Here is a 19,806-nt window from a genome sequence, read left to right as displayed (position 1 = left end):
GGTCCCAATTCAGCTTCTCTTCCCAGGCTGGTGTGGTTGTGGCAGGCTGTGCTCCGGGGAAGTGGCAGCGGCTCTCTGTGCTCCATGGGGAGCTCTGCTGGCATTTCATCAAAGCCCAGAGGTCCCCACTCATCTGTTAATGCCATGTTGTGGTGGCCTCTGGGAACATGGTTGCCAGGAAGATGGCTGTCGAGCCAGTGCATGCTCATATTCAAATCTTGGCAACGAGTTCTTGGGATGAGATCTTGTTGTTGAGATCTGAATCTGAGCATGCACCATCCCTGGACCGGTGGCCATCCTCCCAGCGACCATCTTCCTGGCAGCCATGTTCCAGGAGGCCACAGCAACATGACATTAACGGATGAGTGGGGGCCTCCAGGCTTTGATGAAATTTTGGCCAAGACCCCATGCAGCACAGAGAGCCACTGCCACCACCCCAGAGCACAGCCCCTGCCCTGGATCACAGAGACCCTGCCCCAGACCACAGAGCCCCTGCACTGGAGCACAGAGCCCCTGCCCCAGCACAGAGCTACCACCCCTGCCCTAGCACAGAGCACTGCACCAGCCTGGGCTGAGATTTCCCAGAGGCTACCGCACCATCCTGGACTACCGAACAACTCCTGTGACCACTCCTCCACCTGTGCCAATCCCTTCAATGGTAAGCTGAATTCAGACTGTAAGACGGACACCCATTTGACACATTATTTTTTTCCCTATTTTCCTTCTGAAAATTTGGGGTGCGTCTTATGGTCCAGTGCATCTTATAGTCCAAAAAACACGGTAATATAATTTTTTTATATTTTGCCTTTATTAGTCATGCCAACAGCAGACTCAGGGAAATTACTTGTAAATAGATATTTCTGTGTATCTTAGCAGGTTTTGTGCCAGTTGCACAACTGGTAAATAAATATAAGCTATTTATTTAACCAGTAGCAGAGTAATTTTTTGTTATTTCACCTTTATGACACATGACAACAGCAGCCTTATGAAAATTATTGAAATTCAAGGGGAAAAAAAGCGATCACTAGGGAGCGCTGTGAGGGTCACAGTTAAAATTGAAAGCAAAAGGTCCACCGCAGCTCCAGCCGTTAACCTTCTAGGAGGATACAAAGTGCAGTAAAGAATAGTAATAACGGTCCTAGGAGCACTGGAAATGAGACCAAAACAAGAATTTTAGTGTTGAACCACAACGCGTTTCAACGGTTAAACCGTCTTCACCATCTGATGAAGACTGGTTAACCGTTGAAATGCGTTATGGTTCGACACTAAAATCCTTGTTTTGGTCTCATTTCCAGCGCTCCTAGGACCGTTATCACTATTCTTTACTGATGAAAATTATTGGCACTAGTAAATAGTGGCATTTGCATATCTCTGCAGGCTTTGCACCAGTCGCACAACTGCTAGATAAATGTTATTTTTTTATCAATATAATTTTTGATATATAAATATATCCTCTATGACACACACCAATGGCAGACTTAGGCAAATTACTGGTAAATAGTGATGTTTGCATATTTTAGCAGTCTTTACGCCAGTCGAACAACTTCTAGATAAGATACACTCTTTATTTAACCAATAGCAGAGTAATTTTTTTGTTATATCGCCTTAATGACACATGGCAACAGCAGACTTAGGAAAATTATTGACATTGGTAAATAGTGACGTTTGCTTATCTCTACGGGTCTGCTGTAGACCCCTGTCATGCCAACCTATCGGTGACCCGCAATTATATGACAGGGTCACCGATGGGCAGGATTTATGATGCACTTCCAGTAAGCGCGAGTGAGCCAGAGATTGACAGCGGCATTTAACTAGTTAACAGCCGCGGGAAGACTTCTATTCCACCCTCGGATGTTGCGCACATGTCAGCTGTAAAGATCAACTGTCATGTTCCTGGAAAGGTTATTTATGCCTGATGTCAAAAAGAGGTTAAACCATGATCTATACTTTTACTGACTTATACCTATATGTAAGTTGGGAGATGTATTAGGAAGATCTTTAATGCCAGTTACATTGACATTAATGTCATTTCTCATAAATAAAACTAAACATAAATTAATTCATATATCTTGAATATATTTACCCAATAAAAATAAATTCATATAATAAAATGCATTTGTGGATCATTATTACATAGTTATTACATTATAAAATATCAGATTTGTTATGGTTATGAATTGGTTTATGAGTTTATTCCAAATTATATTGTTGGCTAGATGAAAGTTTATTAAGATCTTTTGATATACACACTAATAATATGTGCAAACTGATTAGAGTCTAATGCTACATTTAATAGGACCTGCGAAGTAATGATACAATAGGACTGAATGTGGTCTCTGTTTTACAGGAACTTAGCATGTGACTGTGACATCATTGAAATCTTGGTTTAGCGAACGGCCTGTGATCATTGTGTGACTGAATGTGGTCTATTCTTTTTACAGGATCTTAGCATGTGACTGTGACAACATTGCAATCCTGGTTTTGTAATTTGTCTGTGATCACAGTAATATAACATGGGAATGAATGTGGTCTCTGTTGTACAGGACCTTAGCTTGTGGCTGTGACATCATTGCGATTCTGGTTTGGTGATATGCCTGACATCACAGCAATTATATAATTGGGACTGAATGTTACCTAGAGAGTTCAGGACCTTAGCATGTGACTGTAACATCATCGCAATCATAGCTTGGCAATTGGCCTGTGATCACTTTGTGACAGAGTGATGTACCTCCATACAAAATCATTAGTTATCCCCATAGTGATGCCATACGATGGGAAGTAAGCATAAATGGCCATAACAAATCATGTACATCTTTTTTTGTTAGAGGATTTATTATGAGCTGTTCGTGTGACATATCACTTATGACAGATCTATTTCTGATTGAACCCAGTATGTGGGAAGACCTGATTGGTTTGTTAATTTGATGATGTTACAAAAGAAACCTTAAAAGACCTTGCACTCAGTTTAACCTCAGTCCCATGATGAAGCCATTCATTGCGAAACATGTCGGGGAGGCGTTAAGTGAATTTTAATCAGCTCTAGTGGTCTTGCAACTGACATCAATAATTATCCTGAGAAAAGCTATCTGTGCTAGTGGCTTGCAGCCCTTAATCTAGGTAGGAAATGTATTAGGTTTAGAAGAGTGATATGTGATATCCCATAGAGAAGTTCCCAATAAATACTACACAGCAATATCACCTGAGTTATTTTAATCCTTACTTGTTTGGCCATATTAAGTAATTACAATAAAAGTCAGGCTTTAATCCCCTTATCCTTAAATTATTTTCATTTACCCTCAGAGTATGGTTTCGTTAAACACTCAGGTTTTTTTTCCTGTGCTGCATATTGCACTTATTGACAGCATCTGAGCATTAGAGCTGGCTGTCAAGCAGTGCAGGGGCACTGTAATAGCTGCTGCTCTTAACCTAGGTGTCTTATTGACATATCTCCATTATTAACCAAGTTTAATGTCATCTTACATTAGCAAGGGGACATTAACCCCTTATTACCCCATACCCCACCGCTACTCGGGAGTGGGAAGAGTGTGGCTAAGTGCCAGAATAGGTGCATCTTACCGGTTCCTTTTCTGGGGTGGTTAGGGTAGATGTTTTAGCTGGGGGGGGGGGGGCAATAACCATGGTCCCTCTCTAGGCTATTAATATCTGCCGTCAGTCACTGGCTTTCCCACTCTGATGGAGAAAATAGCACAGGAGCCCACGCCAGGATTTACAGCGATTTAACCCTTTATTTTAACACCTAGAGCTCCCAAATTTTGCACACACACACTTCTAACATTATTAGTGAGGAATGTGTAAAAATATAATGGATTTTAAATGGTTTACTGTATGTAAACCATGTCTCATATCCTGTCGGATTTGATAAGGAGATAGTAAAAGCCGGCAATTGAATTACCGACTTTTAAGCTATGTAGATCTGTATTAAATATATATATATATATATATATATATATATATATATATGTGTGTCAATGATATGTATATATATATATATATATATATATATATATATATATATACCTGTTCTATGTGCAGACATTTATTCTACCTATTCTATTCTAACCTGTCAATGTGATTGTACTGTACAATGCACTGAATTACCGGCTTTTCTATAGAACACCGGTGCATATTTCTCGCAAGTCACATGCATGGTCCATGTGTAATCTGTAGGGTTGAGCGAAACGCATTGGACAAATTCAAAAATCGCCGACTTTCGGCAAAGTAGGGTTTCATGAAACCAGACAAGATCCTAGTGTGGGATAGGCCATGAGGTCGAAGATCTTCGTGCCAAAGTCGCATTTTGTATGATGCTTTCAGCGCCATTTTTCAGCCAATGAAGGAGGATGCAGAGTGTGGGCAGCGTGATGACATAGGTCTCGGTCCCCACCATCTTAGAGAAGGGCATGACAGTGATTGGCTTGCTTTCTTCGGCGTCACAGGGGCTATAAAGGGGCGTGCACATCGACCGCCATCTTACTTCTGCCGATAGTAGCATAGGGAGAGGTTGCCGCAGCTTCATCAGAAGAAGGGATATAGTTAGGGAGAGAAGATTAACCCCTAAACTGCTTGTGCTGTAGCGATTTCCACTGTCCAACACCACCATTTGTTTGCAGGGACAGTGGAATCTACTGTATATTTTTGTGCATCAGCTCTGTAGCTTATTAGGCTGCCTTATAAGGCTCCCTGATAGCTGCTTTTTTAAAAGCAAAAATCCTGTTGCTCCTTTCTGCACAGTTATCTTGTTTATTTGGCCACACTTTTGTGTGCAGCAGTCCTTTTTATTGCTGCCATACTTTTCCTGAGATCATTGTAGGGAGATTGAAATTATACTACAGTCCTTGTATTTTTTCATATATCTTCGAGCCACTTTCTGCCACTTACATTGTGTAGTGTTATACACTGGGCCTGAGTTTTGGGTCAGTCTCCCAAAAAAAGGGAGTTTCAAATTCTCACAAAATGGATCTACTGCAGTCCTGTTAGTTTGGTGTATGTCAGCCATCCACTTTCTGCCACTTAGATTGCGTTGTTTTATACACTGGGCCTAAGTTTTGGGTCAGTCTCCCCCCCAAAAAAGGGAGTTTCAAATTCTCACAAAGTGGATCTACTGCAGTCCTGTTTGTTTGGTGTATGTCAGCCAGCCACTTTCTGCCATTAAGATTGCGTTGTTTTTTACACTGGGCCTGAGTTTTGGATCATTCTCCCCCCAAAAAAGGGAGTTTCAAATACTTGCAAAGTGGATCTACTGCAGTCCTGTTAGTTTGATGTATGTCAGACAGCCACTTTCTGCCACTTAGATTGTGATGTTTTATACACTGGGTTTTAGGGCTAGCGGAACGCACCAAATAATTAAGTAGATATAATAAGGTGCGTTTGCAGCCCGGGGTCCACCGTGCAGAGATGGAACCTGCTGCTAAGTAATGACGGACTATATGGCGGTACAATGAGGATACACACATGGGTTAACGTCACCCTGTATGAAGAAAGCGATCCCTGTTAAGTTACAGGGTCGCGGTACCGCACAGAGAGCGCAAGCAAGGAACCACAGAACTCTATCCAAGGACACAGGATTAGAGTTAGTGTAGACCTCTTGCAATCGACACCACAATTGGGGTATCAGAGGTAACTAATATGCACAGAAGTGCATGCTGTGCCACACCAGCGGATGCCACTAACCACCCAGACTTGGGTAAGGTAAGCGCTCTAAGATGCAGTAGATGCTGTTTCGTGTGTTAAAGCTGTGAGTTCAGCCAGGCGCTAAATTGCAGCCATACACCTTACGCGAACAGTCATACACAAGGGATGGGTTTTTTAAGGAGCGACTTGCACTCATCAACACACACGATAGCAATTGTATACTAGCGCATGGCCGTGCGGCCATGCAAACCTTTTATAGCTGCAGCAAGTACAAGACCTTCCGAGAAGGACCAATGGGAGTCTGCCACAGAAGAAGAACACCTTTAGGACCTTCCTAGAGGAACAATGGGATTAGCTGCAGTATCTAAGCATGTGATCCCCGACCTCCAATGGGAGGTCATCCCGCGGGCATGCTCAGAAAGGGAAAATCTGGACTTAGTCCCAGAAAGACATGCTCGCTGCTGAACATTGCTGGCTACAAGAATAGAGCCTGGAAGAGCAGTAGTAACCAGTCATCCAGTATTAGCCTGAGCTAGACGCTGGGACCGACGACTCCGCTGAGCAGACTCCACTGCGGCTGGAGAAAAATGGGAGACCGCAGCGGAGATGGTTCGAGATTCCCCCTGTGCAGCGGTGGGAACTCGACACCTAACACTGGGCCTGAGTTTTGGGTCAGTCTCCCCAAAAAACGGGAGTTTCAAATTCTCACAAAGTGGATCTACTGCAGTCCTGTTAGTTTGGTGTATGTCAGCCAGCCAATTTCTGCCACTTAGATTGCGATGTTTTATACACTGGGCCTGAGTTTTGGGTCAGTCTCCCAAAAAAAAAGGGAGATTCAAATTCTCAAAAAGTTGATATACACTTTCTCCCTTGTTTTTCAGTGCCATATAACTGTTGTTATTTTGGTTAGATTTTTCAAAAAATTAGGAAGTCTCGTGGAACAGGCCGTGGGCGGTGGTTGCCAGCTGGTATTGATGGTGGTGGTGGTGGTGATGCATCTGGTGGTAGTGGTAAAAGCACAATAGCACCTAAGACTGGAGGTGTAGAGCCAGTGTCATCGTCTGGCTACACAAGGCCTCGAAGGCTCCCTTTTCTGGGAGTAGGAAAACAGCTTTTAAAGCTGGAGCAGCAGGAAAAAGTTTTGGCTAACATTGCTGACTCAGCTTCTAGCTCTTTCGCCTCCTCTTCAGAGAGTTCCAAATATAAAAGCAGCGAGTCGTCATTGGATGCTCCTGGTCAGGAACAAGACGTTTCCTTGTGTCCTTCACCCAAACCAAAAATGAAGGATGCGTCAGGCGATACTACAGGTTACTCCATGGAGCTCTTTACACATACTGTGCCTGGGTTAGAACAGGAAATTGTTAACTGCCCATTACAAGATGAATCGGACATGGAGTGCACTGATGCAGAGCCACAGCTAGATTATAATGCTGTTCCATTGACTCAGATCACTACATTGCCCTCGCAGTGTACTGAGCCAGAATCTGACCCTGATTAGACTATGGTGCCCCATCACGAACGCTATAGCACCTTACACGGTGACACACAGGAAGGTGCACATGACATTGAAGGAGAGGTGATAGATGACCCAGTTGTTGACCCAGATTGGCAGCCATTGGGGGAAGAGGGTGCTGCTGACAGGAGCTCTGAAGCGGAGGAGGATGATCCACAGCAGCCATCTACATCGCAACAGCTGTCATCTGGCAGGCCCGTATCAAGCCAAAAACGTTTGTCAAAAACAAAAACAGTTTTAGGACAGAATGGCCATCCGGTGAAAGTAGCACAGCGAGCAATGCCTGAAAAGGTATTCCATAGTAGGAAGAGTGCAGTGTGGCAATGTTTTTATCAAGATCCGAATCATCAGTCAAAAGTTATCTGTAAGAAATGCTCAAAGACCTTTAGCAGAAGGAAGAATCTTCAAAATTTAAATACAACGTGCATGCTTAGACATTTAACCAGCATGCACTTGCAAGCCTGGAATAACTACCAAACGTCCCATACCGTTGGTGCACCTGCTCAGAATGAAGGTAGTCAGCAATGCTACATTGCTTCCCTCACTGTAAGCCCATCGGTTTGGACACCACCAGCAGCAAATGTGGAGGTATCGTTGCAAGGCCAAAGCAGTCAGGGAATCACAAGGTTATTGGTAGGAAACACTGTATGTAGGCCAACATCGAGAATAGCATCACCAACCCTCTCTCAATTCGCCATGTCCAACACTACCACCACCACCGCTAGTTCCACCATATGCAGCTCTCCAGTCCAGCTCACCTTGCAAGAGTCTCTCATCAGGAAAATAAAGTACTCATCCTCTCATCTGCATACACAGGGTTTGAATGCCCACATTGCTAGACTAATCTCATTAGAGATGATGCCCTACCGATTGGTTGAACGTGAAGCTTTCAAAGCCCTGATGGCCTACGCAGTACCATGCTATGACCTACCCAGTCGACACTTCTTTGCGAGAAAAGCCATCCCAGCCCTACACCAGCATGTCAAAGACCGCATTGTCCATGCACTGAGGCAATCAGTCAGTAGAAAGGTGCACCTCACAACAGATGCATGGACCAGTAGGCATGGCCAGGGACATTACGTGTCCATCACGGCACACTGGGTTAATATGGTGGATGCAGGGTCCACAGGGGACAGCCATAGTGGGACAGTTATGCCAGCCCACGATATAGGAAACAGTTGGCTGTAGGCGTTCGCAACCCCTCCTCCTCCTCCTCTTCCTCCTCCAGGAGCAAAAGGTCGTCCACAGAGCGCAGTCGCACGACCACTCCATCCGCAGCTGCCAGTGTTGCACACGAGGTGTCCCATTATCGAACAACTAGTGGTAAGCGTCAGCAGGCTGTGTTAGAAATGAAGTGTTTGGGCGACAACAGACACACCGCGGAAGTACTGGCCGAGTACTTGCAGCAAGAATCTCAGTCATGGCTGGGCAGTGTACATCTTGAGGCAGGCAAGGTAGTCAGTGATAACGGAATTAATTTTATGGCTGCCATAGCCCTTTCAGAACATAAACACATACCTTGCCGAGCTCACACCTTGAACCTGGTGGTGCAGTGCTTCCTCAAAAATTATCTGGAGTTACCAGCCCTGCTCCTGAAGGTGCGAAGACTTTGCTCGCACATCCGCCGGTCACCTGTACATTCCAGCCGTATGCTGAACAATCAGTGATTGCTGAATCTTCCCCAGCACTGCCTAATAATCGATGTTGCAACAAGGAGGAACTCCACACTGCACATGGTTCAGAGGCTGTGCGAACAGAGGCGTGCTGTGATTAATTTGTGGCAGACATGAAGTTGTCTGGTGTGCAGTGGTCAAAGCTCCAAGACCTCTGTCAAGTCCTTCAGTGTTTTTGAGGAATGCACACAGCTGGTGAGTGCAGACGATGTCATCATAAGCATGAGCATCCCACTAATGCGTCTGCTGATGCAAAGTTTGACGCACATTAAGGAGCTGGCGTCTGCAGCCGAGGAGGAGGGAAGCCTTGATGACAGTCAGCCATTGTCTGCTCAGGGAACTCTCCTGGACGAGGTGGTGGATGAAGAGGAGGAGGATGATGGGGATGAATATTTATTTGAGGAGGATGCTTCTCAGGGGGCAATAGAAACTGTTGGCGTTGCAAGGTCAGGTACAGGGTTTTTGCGGGACACAAGTGATGTTGATTTGCAAGAAAGTGCTCCTCAACCCAGCACAAGCAGTGAATTGACACCTGGAACATTGGCCCACATAGCTGAGTTTGCCTTGTGTATCCTCAAAAGGGACCCCCACATTATCAAAATGATGACCGATGACGATTACTGGTTGGCCTGCCTCCTGGATCCACGATATAAAGGAAAATTACAAAATATCATGTCACATGAGAACCATGAGCAAATATTGGCTACCAAACATGCAACTCTTGTAGACCGTTTGGTTCAGGCATTCCCAGCACACAGCGGTTGTGATGGTTCTCACACGAGCCATAAGGGGCAATATGGCAGAGGTATTAGAGGTGCACAAATCCGAAGTGGTGTTGGACAGAGGGGTTTTATAACAAGGTTGTGAAGTGATTTTGCAATGACCGCTGACACGACAGGTAGTGCTGCATCGATTCAAAGTGACAGGAGACAGCATTTGTCCAGTATGGTTACAAACTACTTTTCCTCCCTTATCGATGTTCTCCCTCACAGGTCATTCCCCTTTGATTACTGGGCAGCTAAAATAGACACCTGGCCTGAATTGGCAGAATATGCATTATAGGAACTCGCTTGCCCTGCTTCTAGTGTGCTATCAGAAAGAGTCTTCAGTTCTGCTGGTTCAATACTGACCGAAAAAAGGACTCGTCTGGCTACCCAGAATGTTGATGATCTAACCTTCATTAAATGAACCAATGGTGGATTTCAAATTATTTTGCCCCACCTTCTCCTGCTGACATGTAGCTTGCCTGAAAAATGTCTTGCTTTTGGCCTCCTCTTACTGACTTCTCCAATTCCTTCATTTGCAGCTGCTGAATGTCCACCATAGGCCATTTTTATACCTCCCTAAATGGGCTGACTCCCCCCACAGGGCCGTGATCACCACCTGGCGCAAGCACCCGTGCGAGTGCCATTTGCATGGACAGGTGGGTGCGCCCACTCTTGGGCGATGGCACTGGCACAGGGTCCCTCATAGTACAATGAAGTGTCTCTGACGGTGGTGGTGGAAAACCAACGTCAAACACACCGTCGTAATATGAGGGGCCCTGTGCCAGTTCCGCCGCCCACGAGAGAGTGTTCCCCCCAGCTCGAACAGTGCTCTACCACTTGCAATACTTACCTCTCCCTGCTCCACCACTGTGTAGTCTGTGCTGTTAAATCCTTCAATGGCACTACCAATACAAATTTGTTGAAATGATAGATGATAGTTAAAATATACAGGGGCCCTGGCCTCGATTTAGACTAATTAATACTTTGCGCCCACTACCACTGTCTGCTACTCAGCAGAGGAGCCCACTCCAGTACCTAGCTATGCCGCCTGTTTAGTCCTGTTACTAGGGTTGAGCGAAATGGGTCGGCTATTTTCAGAAGTCGCCGACTTTTGGTAAGGTCGGGTTTCATGAAACCCGACCCCTGTGTGGGGTGCGCCTTGAGGTCGGCGATCTTCTGAATCTGGTATCGGAATTCCGATACCGAGTTCCGATATGTTTGCAATATCGGAAATCGGTATCGGAATCATATTTAAGTGTAAAAGAAAGAATTAAAATAAAAAATATTGCTATACTCACCCTCTGACGCGCCCTGGTATTAATATTCTTATTAGGTATATACTCACCCTCGGACGCGCCCTGCTTCTTTCCGGCAGCCTTCCTTCCTAAGAATCAGTGCTTGAAGGACCTTCGGTGACGTCGCGGCTTGTGATTGGTCGCGTGAGCGGTCACATGGGCCGTCACGCGACCAATCACAAGCCGCGACGTCACCGTAGGTCCTTCAAGCGCTGATTCTAAGGAAGGAAGACTGCCGGTTAGTACCAGGGCGCGTCAGAGGGTGAGTATAGCAATATTTTTTATTTTAATTCTTTCTTTTACACTTAAATATGGATCCCAGGGCCTGAAGGAGAGTTTCCTCTCCATCAGACCCTGGGAACCATAGTAACCCATTGCAATGCATTGGGTTTCGGGTTTCGGCCGACCCCGACCCCGACTTTTTTTTAGGATCAGCCGATTTCACTCGACCCGACTTTTGAGAAAGTCGGGTTTCGTGAAACCCAACCCGATCCTATAAAAATAAAGGTCGCTCAACCCTACCTGTTACCAATTTTGAACTGCATTTAGCCTACTTTTGTATTTGGGCCTACTACCTGTGTCTGCGCCGCTCATTACAATTGTCCTCCACTGAGCAAAGCTATGCTGCCTGTTTAGTCCTGTTACCAATTTTGAACTGCATTTAGCCTACTTTTTTATTTTGAGCCTACTACCTGTGTCTGCGCCACTCATTACAATTGTCCTCCATTTAACAAAGCTATGCCGCCTGTTTAGTCCTGTTACCAATTTTGAACTGCATTTAGCCTACTTTTTTATTTTGGGCCTACTACCTGTGTCTTCGCCACTCATTACAATTGTCCTCCACTGAACAAAGCAATGCAGCACGTTTAGTCCTGTTACCAATTTTGAACTGCACTTAGCCTACTTTTTTTATTTTGGGCACACTACCTGTGTCTGCGCCACTCATTACAATTGTCCTCCACTTAACAAAGCAATGCCACCTGTTTAGTCCTGTTACCAATTTTGAACTGCATTTAGCCTACTTTTTATTTTGGGCCTAATAACTGTGTCTGCATCACTCATTACACTCATTACAATTGTCCTCCACTTAACAAAGCTATGCCGCCTCTTTAGTCCTGTTACCAAATTTGAACTGCATTTAACCTACTTTTTTATTTTGGGCCTACAAAGGCTACGTTCACATTTGCATTGTGCGGTGCAGCGTCGGCGACGAAACGCACAACGCAAATGTAAACGCATGCACAACGCAGCGTTTTGTGATGCATGCGTCCACTTTTGCATGGTTTTTGGTGCAGAAAAAAACGCCACTCATTACAATTGTCCTCCACTGAACAAAGCTATGCCACCTGTTTAGTCCTGTTACCAATTTTGAACTGCATTTAGCCTACTTTTTTATTTTGGGCCTACTAACTGTGTCTGCGCCACTTGTTACAATTGTCCTCCACTGAACAAAGCAATGCCGCCTGTTTAGTCCTGTTACCAAATTTGAACTGCTTTTAGCCTACTTTTTTTATTTTGGGCCTATATCTGTGTTTACTCCTCATCCTGCCCATTGCCCAGCCTTCGCTAGATGAGTCTGCTGGTGCATTGACCCAGACCACTACATTCCCCTTGCACGAATCTGACAATGCTGAAAGTCAGGTTCCTCTTCCGGCATACTATACCACCTTACACGGGGACAAAGAGGAAGGTGCAGATGAAAGTGCAGGATCCTTCATCAGGTGGGGGGAGGCGCCTCCCGCCGTCAAACACACAGCCGTTCTATGAGGGGCCCTGTGCCAGTGCCAACTAGTGGGCCCCCCTGCTTGCTCAGGATCACAGCACTTGCAAAGTTGAAATACTTACCTCTCCCTGCTCCATCGCTGAGACGTATTCCGCATTTCCTTGGCCCACAAAAATCTTGAGCCAGCCCTACCCCCCACAACTTTAGCCAAATGACCCCCTGTTTTTAATGCCTAACTATTATTGTAAAGAAAATTAAGATTGACAAGCTTAAAGGGACACTGTCACCTGAATTTGGAGGCAACAATCTTCAGCCATGGAGGCGGTTTTTTTGGGTTTTTGATTCACCCTTTCCTTACCCGCTGGCTGCATGCTGGCTGCAATATTGGATTGAAGTTCATTCTCTGTCTTCTGTAGTACATGCCTGCACAAGGTGCAATCTTACCTTGCACAGGCGTGTACTACAGAGGACAGAGAATGAACTTCAATCCAATATTGCAGCCAGCATGCAGCCAGCGGGTAAGGAAAGGGTGAATCAAAAACCCAAAAACCCCGCCTTCATGGCTGAAGATTGTTCCCTCCAAATTCAGGTGACAGTGTCCCTTTAAGTAATAAGAATTGATGTTTTTGGCATTAAAATGGGCACTGTGGTGTTTTCCTGTCCTCCACTTACTGCCGACTTTGATTCCCCATTGACTTGCATTGGGTTTCGTATTTCGGTCGGCCATCGACTTTTCGAAATAATCGGCCGATTTCACCCGACCCGACTTTTGACAAAGTCGGGTTTCGCGAAACCCGACTCGATCCTAAAAAAGTAAAAGTCGTTCAACTCTAGTAATCTGTATTTTTCTCGGCCCCATAGACTTTCATTGGCAGATTTTTTTGCGCAATACGCTGACAAATGCAGCATGCTGCGATTTTCTCAACCGTAAAATACGGCTGAGAACCATATGACTGATGGGAGATGCCCCATAGAGAAACATTGGTCCGTGTGCAATGCATTATTTTTGTGCTTCTACCTCATCCGTATTCTTCTCTAGTGTGACCCTGGCCTAAGAGTGACACTGCTGGAAGCAATAAAGCGAATTTCCTTCTGGCAGCAGGGCTCTCAGTGCTCTTGCTGTATAGTGTCAGTACACTATCAACCTGCATATTGCCCCCATATTTAAATGTTAATAGCATTATTTTGACAGGATACCTTTAATTGTGTGATCACTCTGGAATCTATATTTATGATGTATATTATGGCCTGAATGATATGTTGGTGCTATAAATAACTTAAATTCAATGTTAAAAAATATAGTTTCAACAATTATCTAGCATTGTGCAAATAATTTATAAAGCCCAATCAATATTTCACAATAAGCCCAGTTAATTTTTTCTTGTTTCTTAAATGACACTAACGCATTCTTTAAAAAATGTTGTCTATTAAAAATGGAAAGTTGGTAACAGCGCCACAGTTATTCTCGTTTAAACGTCATATATATATATTTTATATTTTAGAGCTCAATGAGCCAAATACATAAAATTATTATGAAAAACTCTTATGCATCAAGAAGCATATTGAGCTTTGTCTGTTTCATCATCTTTCAGTAATATTTGTTATTAGTAAAAAAGAAATCTATTTAATTTTTCCACTTCAATGTCCGCATAAACAAGCATTGTGCTTGCCATTTCTATTGCATTCCGAGTACACAGAAGCACAAGATGTTTTCCAGAGTACATGGGCATTCTGAATTGAAAGCTTTGCAATGATGGCAAATTAGTGTATAGACTGGTGAATTGATTTCTGCATGGGTACTGAATCTCTAGGGAACAAAAACAATTAGTTATTTGTTTAACAGAATGTTCAAAAGGAAGTTTTCTTTTGTAATATATTTATTTTGAATTGTATATTTCTAATGATTAATAAAAGTGTATAAAAAAGCAGTGGAAGACCAAGTATAATTTTTGAGGGGATATGTAATATGCAAATTGGAAAATGTTATTGGTAGAAGCTCTTGCACTGCTTTTACCAATATTACTTTTTATCTATTATAGTAGAGTGGAGTTTGTTCCTCTTTCCATTTTGTGAAACCAGACTCTATTTCACCTTGTGCTGCCATTTAAGCCAAGTAAATCAGGCTTTTCTTGCAGGTTCCAACTTTACAAGTGAAGGATAAAACCTAGAACTTTATTCAAACAAGAGTAATTGTAATATGTAGAACTACCAATATAGAACTACCAGTCAAGAATTGGTTTAAATCAGCAAGGTAGAAGGTAAAAAATTATAATATAACCATTGAAAAATGGCTGCCTGACAAGTCCTTGAGGGGAGATATGTGTTATTGCGGCTATTAGCTGTGGTGATGTGAGCTTGGAAGTATTCTCCAGCATGTATAGTGCTGAGAGAGTTATTTGAAAAATCCAGGACCGGGTTTTACGAACGGTTGTAAGAGATGGGTGGGAATGACCAATCACATATTCCAACCCCAGGGGCATGGTTTGGCTAATAAAATGGAGGCCAAATGTCTAATTTGGTGTCTATGGGTGGAGGTGTGGAGGCCTCCATGTGTGTGTTGCTGAATACATTTAAAGGGAACCTGTTACCCCCCCCCAGGCATTTGTAACTAAAAGAGCCACCTTGTGCAACACTAATGCTGCATTCTGGCAAGGTGGCTCTTTTAGTTATTGGTGCTGTAACTTCAGAAATAATCCATTTTATAATTTGTCTCAAATACCTTGAATCAGTCCTGGAGGCAGGTCTTTCCCCCCTGCTGCAAACGCAGTACCGCCGTCACTCATGTCCTCTTGGCGCTGGGCGCCGCCTCCTCAGTGCTGTTTTCAAATGAGCTGGCGCCTGCGCTCTTTTCTCATGCCTTGGGCATGCGCAGTGAGCGCTGCCCGTCCTCTGTCCTCATTTGCAGTCTAGCTGACTGTGCCAGTGCGGCCGGCCTGCCCGAGATCCCGCCCCGCAGTGTCTTCTAATTTATTCTCACTGCGGGCCTGGGATTCCTGGGCATGCACAGTGCATATCTAAGCCTCTTACTCATCTCGCTCCACCTTCTTCAGACTGTGAGGCATCAGCTGATCCCTAATCGCATGCCAGAATGGTGTGGGGTGGGATAGTGCCTATTGTACGAATCCTATTCAAAAATGCCCCAGTGTCGAGAAGAAACGATGGTGTAATCTGGATGATGGGTGTAAGGATTTTTTGGGGATATTATTACAATGCCACATTATCTGCTTGCTAAAAATTGAGTTGTGTATATACTTTATTTTTCTTTTTTACGCTGAGTTTTGTTATATTATTTTTACAGTAACTGATGAAGGTCGTATTGTGTGACAAACGTTTCACTGCTTGATCAATAAACCGCTTGCATATAAGTTGAGTGCCAGGTCTTTCTTGCATACTATTAAGGTTTTGGAACCTACCTTAGCACCTCTAAATTAAGCTGTGCACACGTTTATCTAATAATTGTATTTCCTCTATGTGTCTGCACACCTCTTGTGGCTATGTTTTCAACTACCTTCTCTTAAAACACGGAAGAATCTTCCAATATCTTGGCACAATCGAAATTTCCTTGCGATTTTCTCAAAGTCCTACCACACGAAACACGTGGTCGTGATCTTGAAAGGGCTCTCCGGCACTAGGTTAACGTTGAGTTACACTGTGCCACCCTATCAGAATACCTTCGGGTTAAAAGAATACCAAGGGGGCTTAGGGTTGCTCTACGTCCCATGCTGTTTCATGATAATCCTGACTATTGTTCAATATATGAGCAAATACTAAACAAATGTTCCTTTGATTTGATGACCCTTATGGTGGAGTTCCTCCACAAGAAAATAGAGACCTATGCAGCCGAAATCAGGAACATCGAAACACAATTGGCAACAGCAGGTACCACTGAGGAGCTCAGCGCACTCAAAAACCAAATCCAGACTAGCGTGGACTAGCACAAAAAGGACACCGAACACTGAAAAAGAAGTAAGTTTTCCAGGGATACAACAGACTATGAACTCAATCACTCTATAGATGGCAAGCCAACTCCACTATCAGATGACCACCACCTCACAGCCAAAGATCCTCAACGGACCTTTCCACCTCAGGATCCGAACAGGAACAGGACGTACCTACTTCCAGCCAGGCCCATTTTTAGGACCAAAACACCGCTTCCCACGAAGAAGACGAGAAAGAGGCGCAAACAGAGACAGCAACCTGGACAGAATGAGATTTACGAGATCTCACGTGCAGAATCTCTGGTGGTAAACATTTCATCGAGATCTTTGAGTATTGCAGAATTAAGCATATTACAGAAGGGTTTTTCTTTCTGCCCTTCTTATAAGTGTAAAACATTCCAACTAGAGATGGATTTACAACGTTTTTTCCGTCTCCTTAGACTAAAGTTCATTTTTCTACTGTCCCTCCCTCACCCCCTTTTACCAACGTACCCCCCAATTCCCTGTCTATCGCACAATTGGGGCTGTGCAATAAAAGTAATTTCCGCCCACCCCAAGGGTCACATGCCATTGAGATCTTTATCAATTTCATACAAAAATCCTTACAGAACACACGTGATGATATCGAGAAGGGGAGACTTTTCTTTCCACCCAATCTACCAACGGTTGAGAACCAAGCCGTCAAGACTAGAGTTGAGCGACTTTAACTTTTCAGATCGAGTCGGGTTTCGTGAAACCCGACTTTCTCAAAAGTCAGGTTTGGTGAAATCGGCCGATTATTGCGAAAAGTTGAGGGCCGACTGAAACACGAAACCCAATTTAAATCAATGGGGAATCAAAGTCAGCAGTGAGTGGAGGACAGAAAAACACCTACAGTGCCCATTTTAATGCCCAAAACATCAATTCTTAATACTTAAGCTTGTCAATCTTAATTTACTTTATAATAATAGTTAGGTATTGAAAACTGGGAGTCATTTAGCTGAAGTTGTGGGGGGGTAGGGCTGGCTCAAGATTTTCGTGGGCCCAGGAAACATGAAATATGTCATGGTGGTGGAGCACGGAGAGGCAAGTATTTCAACTTTGCAAGTGCTGTGATCCCGAGCAAGCAGGGGGGCCCACTCGTTGCAACTGGCACAGGGTCCCTCATAGTATGGTGGTGTGTTTGACGGCGGGTGGCGCCTCCCACTGGCAGAGACATTTTGCGTACTTCGAGGGGCCCTGTGCCAGTGACGTCGCCAATGAGTATGCCCCCACCTGATGAAGGAAGCTGCACTTTCATCTGCACCTTCCTCTTTTCCCCCGTGTAAGGTGGTATAGAATGCGGGAAGGGGAACCTGACTTTCAGCAGGGTCAGATTCTGGCTGTGTAGAGTGCAAGGGGAATGTAGTGGTCTGGTCAATGTACCAGCAGACTCATCTAGCAGTGGCTGGGCAATGGGCAGGATGAAGAGGAAACACAGATATAGGCCCAAATAATAAAGAAGGCTAAATGCAGTTCAAAATTGGTAACAGGAATAAACAGGTGTCATTGCTTTGTTCAGTTGAGGACAACTGTAATGAGTGGCAGACACAGTTAGTAGGTCCAAATAATAAAGTAGGCTAAATGCAGTTCAAAATTGTTAACAGGACTAAACGGGCAGCATTGCTTTTTTCAGTGGAGGACAACTGTAATGAGTGGCAGACACAGTTAGTAGGCCCAAATACTAAAGTAGGCTAAATGCAGTTCAAAATTGTTAACAGGACTAAACGGGCAGCATTGCTTTGTTCAGTGGAGGACAACTGTAATGAGTGGCAGACACAGTTAGTAGGCCCAAATACTAAAGTAGGCTAAATGCAGTTCAAAATTGTTAACAGGATTAAACGGGCGGCATTGCTTTGTTCAGTGGAGGACATCTGTAATGAGTGGCAGACACAGTTAGTAGGCCCAAATAATAAAGTAGGCTAAATGCAGTTCAAAATTGGTAACAGGACTAAACAAATGGTATAGATAGGTACAGTGGTGGCTCTTCTGCTGAGTAACAGACAGTGGTAGTAGGCGCAAAGTATTAACTGGTCTAAATGGAGGCCAGGGCCCCTGTATATTTAACTATCATAGTAACATAGTAACATAGTAACATAGTTAGTAAGGCCGAAAAAAGACATTTGTCCATCCAGTTCAGCCTATATTCCATCATAATAAATACCCAGATCTACGTCCTTCTACAGAACCTATCATCTATCATTTCAACAAATTTGTATTGGCAGTGCCATTGAAGAATTTAACAGCACAGACTACACAGTGTTGGAGTAGGGAGAGGTAAGTATTGCAAGTGGTAGAGCACTGTTTGAGCTGGGGGGAACACTCTCTCATGGGCGGTGGTACTGGCACAGGGCCCCTCATATTATGACAGTGTGTCTGAAGTTGGTTGTGCACCATCACGGTCAGAGACACTTCATTGTACTATGAGGGACCATGTGCCAGTGCCATTGCACAAGAATGGGCACACCCACCTGTCCAGGCAAACGGCACTCACAAGGGTGCTTGCACCAGGTGGTGACCACGGCCCTGTGGGGGGAGTCAGCCCATTTAGGGAGGTATAAAAATGGCCTATGGTGGACATTCAGCAGCTGCAAATGGAGGAATTGGAGAAGTCAGTAAGAGGAGGCCAAAAGCAAGACATTTTTCGTGCAATCTGCGAGTCAGCAGGGGAAGGTCGGGCAAAATAATTTGAAATTCATGATTAGTTCATTTTAATGAAAGTTAGATCATCAACATTCTGGATAGCCAGACGTGTCCTTTTTTCGGTCAGTATTGAACCAGCAGCACTGAAGACTAGGGTTGAGCGACTTTTCATTTTTTGAGGTCGAGTCAGGTTTCGCGAAACCCGACTTTCTCAAAAGTCGGGTCGAGTGAAATTGACCGATCTTATTGAAAAGTCGGGGTCGGGGATCGACCGAAACACGAAACCCAATGCAAAGTCAATGGGAAATTTTTTTATATTTGCTTCAGCGTGATATAGCAGAAAAGCCGGTAATTCAATTGCCGGCTTTTCATTTCTCCTGCCTAAACCCGACATGATATGAGACATGGTTTACATACAGTAAATCATGTCATATCCCCCTTTTTTTTGCATATTACACACTACTAACGTTAGTAGTGTGTATGCGCAAAATTTCGGCGCTCTAGCTGTTAAATTTAAGGGTTAAATCGCGGAAAAAATTGGTGTGGGCTCCCGCGCAATTTTCTCCACCAGAGTAGTAAAGCCA

Source organism: Ranitomeya imitator, chromosome 1, assembly GCF_032444005.1.
Source record: "Ranitomeya imitator isolate aRanImi1 chromosome 1, aRanImi1.pri, whole genome shotgun sequence".
Taxonomy (NCBI): Eukaryota; Metazoa; Chordata; class Amphibia; order Anura; family Dendrobatidae; genus Ranitomeya; species Ranitomeya imitator.
Note: the sequence above shows the minus strand (reverse complement) of the source record.